The sequence below is a fragment of the Lissotriton vulgaris genome, chromosome 6 (genome assembly GCF_964263255.1).
Source record: "Lissotriton vulgaris chromosome 6, aLisVul1.2, whole genome shotgun sequence".
NCBI lineage: Eukaryota > Metazoa > Chordata > Amphibia > Caudata > Salamandridae > Lissotriton > Lissotriton vulgaris.
This window is the reverse complement of record NC_141694.1, coordinates 195,164,530-195,172,591: the sequence shown is the minus strand read 5'-3', so window position 1 is coordinate 195,172,591 and position 8,062 is coordinate 195,164,530. Positions and strand designations below refer to the sequence as shown.

At 47.7% G+C, this 8,062-nt stretch overlaps 1 pseudogene; it reads left to right on the top strand.

Annotated features, from left to right (window-relative positions):
- Positions 1-1,311: 1,311 nt before the first annotated feature.
- LOC147707007 (uncharacterized) lies at positions 1,312-3,384 on the top strand (annotated as a pseudogene).
- The last annotated feature ends 4,678 nt before the right edge of the window (positions 3,385-8,062 follow it).

Below are 8,062 nucleotides of genomic sequence, written 5' to 3'. Positions count from 1 at the left end.
CCTCAAAGGAGGTTCCGACTGCAGATTTGGGGGGAGATCAGGACGATCCGGCTACAGTCTACCCGGACGACTCTCCCCAAACCTCGGATGGAGATGAGGATCCAGACCATTCGTGGCCCCCCACCCAACCCACCCACCCAATAGTCGGGTTCCAACCCCAGTTCGGACATGCTCAACCCAGACGAGCTGCTCCACCCACGCTCTTCACACTGGGTTCCCGCTCCCAAGGCGGCAGCTTACATGGCGGCCAGGCTGCGTAAGCCCCTGGACCAGGAGGTGCGTAGCTGTCTTCGGGCCAAGTGCCCGCGCCCCTCCTTGGAGGGTAAAGTTACGGTTACCCTGGAAATTGACACCAAGATGTCCATCTTCCTCACCAAATTTGTGAAGGACCCAAAAAAGGGCATAGACCAATCTTGGAGGGCCTGCCAAGATAAACTCTTGGACACTGCAGGGCCGTTGGCAAAAATCTTGGACATGGCTGAGGATGCCAAAGCCTCGGGATCCCTGATTTCCCTGGAGACCCTTTCCGGTTGGGCGCAAAGGGCGATCATTTTTCTGGGGAATGCGAATGTGCCCATTTCTACAAAAAGGAGAAGATCTATCCTCATCAAAATAGACCCGAAGTTGGGGGAACTGGCTACATCTGAGGCAGGTCCGATGGCGGAGGGGAACCTCTTCGGAGACCCGTTCGTCAAGGAACTGGGTAAATTCGTAAATACATTTAACTTCCTCGACAAGGCACAGACGTCTGTGAAACGGATCTTCACCCCTTGTGTTTTTGGGGCAGCCAGCCGAGGAAGGGGCCGCTTGTCTGGCAGACCCTATAACAGAGGTTCCTACAAACAAGGTGATTACCACAGGGGCCAATACCAAGATCCCGACAAGTTCGGAAACTTCTACCAGACCAGAGGCTACCCCCGCCGCCGTGGTGGAAGAGGAAGAGGTGACGGCGGCTACAACAATCACAGAGGTGAGACTCCAGAATGTGAGGGGTCTGAAAGTGGGGGGCAGACTCAGATTTTTTCTTCAGGCATGGTCTTCAATTACCTCAGACGCACGTTTCATATAGAATACTCGGGACTCCCCAAGCAGTCCGTTCTTCCCAGGCCCATCGGCTTCACGCCGGACCAAGTTTTTCTCATAGACAAAGAGGTCGCGGACCTTCTTCAGAAAGGGGCCATTGTACAAACGGAGTTGCACCCGAGGGGTTTCATCAGCAACCTTTTTCTTGTAGAGAAACAGGACGGGGGCTATCGTCCAGTGATAAATCTCAAGGAGTTCAATGGCTGGCTCATCTACCACCATTTCAAGATGGAGGGGATCCATCTCCTGAGAGATCTCCTTCAGGAGGGGGACTGGATGGTCCGTTTGGACCTGAAAGACGCCTACCTCACGATTCCCATCTTCGCTCCCACAGGCGTTTTCTTCAGTTTCAGTGGGGTCAGCGGATTTACGAGTTTGTCTCCCTCCCTTTTGGACTATCGTCTACTCCGTGGTGCTTTACCAAGGTGCTCAAACCGGTAGTGGAGCGACTGCGCACGGACGGCATTCGTCTTATAATATATCTGGACGATATGCTCCTCCTGAATCAGTGTCCCCGAATGTTGTTGGCTCACCTTCAAAGAGCGGTCAGCCTTTTGGAGTCTTTGGGGTTCATAGTCAACCGGGTCAAGTCAGATCTCGTCCCGGCACGACGAATGCAGTTCCTGGGTTTTCTGATAGACTCAGTGGAAGCCACCTTGTCCCTGCCTTCGCGGAAATTGTCCAAGATCAGGCATGAGTTGAGACGTACTCTGGCGCGTCCGACGATCCTGTTACGACACTTGGCCAGGGTGGTCGGTCTCTTATCGTCATCCATTCAGGCGATCTTTCCGGGGCCCCTTCATTACCGGGCCCTTCAACGCCTCAAGGCCCTGCACCTCCGCAAGGGTCTGACCTACTCCCAGGTCGTTCCCCTCACGGAAGAGGCGAGGACGGAGCTTCGATGGTGGATCGAACACATGGACGCTTGGAACGGGTGGGCCATCTTCGGTTCAAAACCGGATTTGGTGATAGAATCCGATGCCAGCACCCTGGATGGGGGGCACGCTGCGGCGATGTTTCTACAGGCGGAGTTTGGTCGTCTGCAGAAAAAGGCCTTCATATCAACTGTCTGGAGTTGATGGCAGGTTCTTTTGGGGTGAGGTGTTGGACGAAAGACAAGATTCAGTGCTGTGTCCTCTTGAAGATGGACAATGTGGCGGCAGTGCGCTACATCAATCATCTGGGAGGTTCCAGGGCATTGTCCGACCTGGCCCAGACCCTATGGGAGTACTGCCTGTCCAACGAGATTTCCCTGTTGGCGGAACACCTTCCCGGCTCCGACAACCGAGTGGCGGATTGGTGGTCCCGTCACTGGAGGGACACCAGCCTGTGGCAACTTCGCCCAGACATGTTCTAGGCGATCAGGGACAGGTGGGGTCCGTTTTCAGTGGACCTTTTTGCCTCACGACTAGACACCCAGCTGGAACGCTACTTCAGTTGGCGTCCGGACCCGGAGGCAGCAGCGACAGATGCGTTTCTGCAGGACTGGAGCAAGGAGAGGGTTATGCGTTTCCCCCCTTTGAGATGATCATGAGAGTGTCAACCCAGATGAGGAGACAGCAGGCGGATTTGGTGGTGATCACCCGACCTGGAAATCGCAAGCCTGGTTTCCAGCTCTGATGGAACTTTCCTGGGATTTTACAATCCCTCTACCCCGCGTTCCAGATCTCCTCAAGAATCCCCAAGGGGATCCTCACCACCTCCTATCCACAGGCAGCATGTGTCTGATGGCTTGGCGGGTTACAGGCAACGCTGACAAGTCCCTGGACTTTCGGAGGACGCTGCCGCATTGTTGGCCAAATCCTGGGCAGATAGCACCAACAAGAGATATCGATCCGCATGGTCTAGGTGGAGTGGTTGGTGTCTGCGATCACAGATTGATCCAATGGGGGCAGACATTGTCCACGTCCTTAACTTCTTAGCCTCCCTAGCGAACGAAGGCCTGGCATACAGGTCAATCAATACCTTTAGATCGGCCATCTCAGCAGGTCATGTCCCGCTGGACAATCACCCCATTGGGGAACATCCTCTGGTTTGCAAATTGCTGCGGGGGATTAGGTTATCTGTTCCTCCGGAAACTCGCTACACAGTTTTGTGGGATGTCAATAAAGTTCTTAACTTATTTCGGAGTTGGCCGTCCAATAAGTACCTGTTGAGAAAGCAGATTTCGGCTAAGTTGGCAATGTTGCTATGTCTGATTTCGTGTTGCAGGGTCTCGGATGTGAGAGCCTTGGACCTTACAGGTCGCATTTTGCCCCTGGATGGGGTGACCTTCCATATTTCCAGGCGTACCAAGAGTGATTCTCGATCTCTCGTATCCTGCATTCCCAGATGTCCCAAAGTTATGTGTGGTGAGGGCGCTAAAGGCCTATGAAGTGGCAACGATTGATATACGCCCACAGGGTGTCAAACAGCTCTTCATTGCTCTTACTAAACCACACGGGCGGTTTCATCACCTACTATCGCGCGATGGGTGCGCTGGGTTATGCAAGAAGTCGGCATAGATATTTCCCAGTTTGGAGCCCATTCAGTGACGGGGGCAATAGCGTGTAAGGCCTTTTCCCTGGGGGCTTGCCTGGAAGACATTCTGAAAGCAGCAGACTGGTCTTCCGACTCCACCTTCAAAAGATTTTTACTTTACGCCAGTCGTGTCTCTGGCCTCCTTAGTGGTAGACAAGCTTTGAAGTAGCCTAATCAGAAGCCTCCGCTCCTGACATAGAATGAAAAATTTCCTAGCTAACGTACAGGAAAGTTTCAATTCTATTAAGGAGGCGGAGGCGAGGATTAGCCCACCCTGTCTTCATTCGAACCCTCCCAGAATTGCTACGTTGGGTCGGTAAGTAAAATCTTTATGATTCGGCTTCACATAAATGCTGTGTAAAATTGGCTTGCTCTTTGATGCTATGTTTTTCTTACGTTAATTGAGTTTCACAATGATGTGGCTTATGTGGTGAGAAGTTCTCTTCCCGATGCCTTACTTAGTCTGCTTGTACCTTAGGTTCAGAAGCAGGCAAGCAGGAATAACGGATGAAGGATTGTGGCAGTGTCGCAGGAAGAAAGAGGAGGATAGAGCGCCAGGAGAGGAAGATATCGGGAACCCTGGCCTGGGATTGGTCAGCGAACGGGACATTTTCTGTTTCCATTTTCCCTGATACTCATGGGAAATGTGGTTTTGTTTAATAATGTTGATACCTTTTAATGGCTGCTGGAGTAGAATAAATGAGAAAGTGTCAGCCTAATCCTCGCCTCCGCCTCCTTAATAGAATTGAAACTTTCCTGTACGTTAGCTAGGAAATTTTTCATTCTACAGCACACATAGAACGAGGAAATCACCCCTGGTGATTAATTGTGTGCAGGAAGGCTTCCCTTCCTGCACATAAACAATCATTGCCGTGACGCAGGCACCCTTGCACCATAGTGCAAGGGTGCCTGCGTCGGCGCATGTCAGCCAATTGTTCATCAGCGCAGGGGAAAGCACAGGGATGCGACATATTATTGTAAATATATTGCATCCTTGTGATTTGAAAGTGCCCCAGCATGGAGCAGCCTAAGGGCTTGCGGTGACACGCTGTGGCACCTTCTTGTAATTGAGGCCCTTGGAATATAAAAGGGAACTAACTCACTGACATGGATTATTTGAACATTTATTACATTAATTGTTCAGACACATCAGTGTTTTTCCTATAAGGATTTGAATATAGAGCCCGATATGGACTAATTTCAATGCCATTCTATAATACAACCAGGTGTGAGATCCGGAGGGACCCCACCGCTGTCAACTAGCCATGTTAGAGGGCTGAGAGGCTAATGCCTACCAATAATATACAATAATTGCACCGACAGAGCACCCCCAAAAAAACAGATTCAAGTATACCGCGTTAGGCAGCTTTGTTCACTACGCACTGTGCACCACAAAGTTTATTTTTTTGGAACGCACTAGGGTCAGTGTAATGAGCACATTGTCCCCAAGCAATTTTATTTAATCAAATTCGCTGTTGGTTTAATAGCAGATTTAGGTCGTATTTCAGGAAAGATGCCTTTATTCTTTGTAACTTGCCATAACTTTTTGAAAGGGTTTTAATTGACAATATTAATACAAATGTAGTTATTTATAGTAGTAGCGACATTCATAAAAGACTTGATATAGTCGCTATAAGGAAATGCCACGCTTTGAAATGAAGTTTTGTTTTCCTGTTGGGCACACCTTGCCTTACCTGTGCCAATAACAGCACTCCGATCAAAACAGAACGTTGGTTCCTGCAGCGAGCGCGTGAATAATGGGAAACCCCTTCGCAGAGCCCGGGTGCAGAGCATCGCCCAGACTTTCAAAAGAAAGTCCTGGAGAACGGGCACAAAGTGCCCTTTCCACGACCTCGCTCCAAACGAGGGCCGTCATGTGGTGTTGATTGATTAGCTTAGTTTTCTCTGACTGACTTTACAGGTCACTCTGCCCCAACGCTGTTAACAACCTGTGGCGTTCACTGCGCTGAAAAACAGGGCCTTGCAAGCAGGTGTGACCAACCAACCATACGAAACACACTGCCACCTGGCGACCCCGTGCGGCTCTGCAGACGGGCTGTAGATTTCTCCATCATGCAACACATTCAAACTTTTTCGTGTTAATTGCCGAGTTGATCTTGCTTAAATATTTCGCACATCCACCCACCAAAATATTTTCACGCAACGATTGTGGAAAACATTAGGATATTGCGAACACTGAAAACATTGTAGTACAGAGCGAAGGCATTATCTGTAGGAAAACATGGACAATAGCAATATTTGGTCAGTTCATTTTAAAGGTATACGCCTCGTAAAAATTTCAAGTGAGAGCACAGAACTCCTTGACAGACAAATCTAGAAGCTATAGTTTGGGTTGCTCTTTGTCTTGCAGTAAGTCCAGTGTATCAAATGAAACATGCATGTTAAGCGAGGCCGCTGGTAGTTCATAAGCCCTCAACGTCGGGGAGGGGCGGGTGGTTGACAGTATTTAATTTGAGCCAATGGTTGCCAGTCAGTACCTGTCGCCAGAGCCGGACTGGGAACCAAAAGCAGCCCTGGCAGATTTTGTCAGACCAGCTCTGGTAGGGTAAATGCCGCAGGGCCGGTCCTAGAACTTCTGAGGCCCCCTGAGAAAGGAAAGGTGTAAGGCCCCTCTAATTTGCATGTAACATCACAAGAAGTGACATTACAGAAAGTGACATCGCAGGAATATTGATCCTATTTGGCATCACGGAAGAGACCTAACGTGGATATCAGTAACATGGACAAAAATATACAAATGAAATAAGTCAATATATTTTAAAACTATTAAATGGATTACATTTGTCACATTGGATGGAAAAGCTAGGTGAGGGTTTCACAACAATGGATATTTTCTACTACATGTTAACTGATTGTTTCCAGATGAGTGCATGATAAAAATTCCAGGTCTGTATCATAAAGGGGAGAGATCCTGTTGAGGTAATGAGGGGCGGGATCATACAAAATACAAAATTACACATGTGAAAACCTTTCACACCATGGATATAATCACACATTTAAAAAGGCTCCCTTATCTTTCTGTACCATTATTGTGCCACCTTAGGATGACATTAATACTTAGCAATTTGTTTTAATGTAAATCGTCTCGCCATCAGTATCCCACACACATGCTAAGATTAATAGGACAATCTTTTTTGTGTGTGGGCTATTTACTCGCTAGAATTATGTTAAGTGCAAAACCACAACACATATAATATAAAATTATAAGACACCATTGCAAACAAATAAAGATTGTACACAAATAAAAAAAGACTTGGGACAACCGAGACCACTGCTAAATCATACATTTACTTGAAAGTATGCTGCAGAATCTAGGGGTTTTCAAATCAACGTTTTTGATTTGGTGTTAGAACTGGTGGAAGTGGAAGTGTCCGGGTTTAGTGCTGGTGGAGCCCTGTGGGAAAATGTTTGTTGGTGCCGCCCAGTGATTCCCTCTGCCACAGATTCTGTCACTACTACCATTTAACAGTCCCCCTCAAGTCTCCATAACCACATTCTTGCTTAGATGCATTTAAGTTGATTTACAGTGCCACTGATGCCAGTGTAGGGTGTCAGAGAACTTTATATCCCACACATTACACAGAGACAATCAATAATACGTGTGTAAATCATTGTATAGGAAATGTTACGTAAGACAAAGGACTACACAGTGTAGGAATCACATGACAATCATACTAATATGCAGTATGGTTTAATAGTGATTGGTCTGGAGAAACACAAACTCTGAATTTAGAATGCAATACCATTGTTGGGGGTAATTGATTTCTTTCCAAATGAACCCTTATTGCAACATTAGGATAGTCAAAGACTGGGGAAAAACATAATGCTCTAATTTATACCTTGCAGTTTGCAGGCTGCTCTTAGATGACAGTTAATAGCTCACTGTTCTATGTTAGCATTTTGACTTATAAACTGCAAGTACCAAAAGAATCTCACTAACAAAAGCAGTAACCCACTGACTGATTAACATTATGTGCACCTTGTGATCTGCATGGCACATGTTCTTTGCAGCAGGCACATTAACCCTATACACTACCTTTCCACTAGTCAATACTTCCACTTGACAAAACTCCATCTCTCTCTCTAGGAAGAACATTAATCACCAGAGTTATCATGACATTTTTATTGTTGCCAAAAATTTCTGGAGGCCAGGAAGGAGGCAGAAAGTGCTTTTAAAAACATAATATACTCGCAAGCATGATGCCCCCACCTGAAGTCAGCGCTTAGTGCGATCTCACCGGTCGCACCGTCCTAGAGCCTCCCTGCTCAAGGGTCCTGTGACCTCAGTGACAGAGTCACTGTTGCTCTAGGGTGCGCTGCTTCGTAGGCCTGCCCAAAAGACTCGAGGTGAACTTCAATAAGGGTGGTGGTAGACAGGCCTTCTTTCCAAGAAAAGTGTTTTTCTTTTTCGGATCTATTTCATAGGGGAATAAATAAT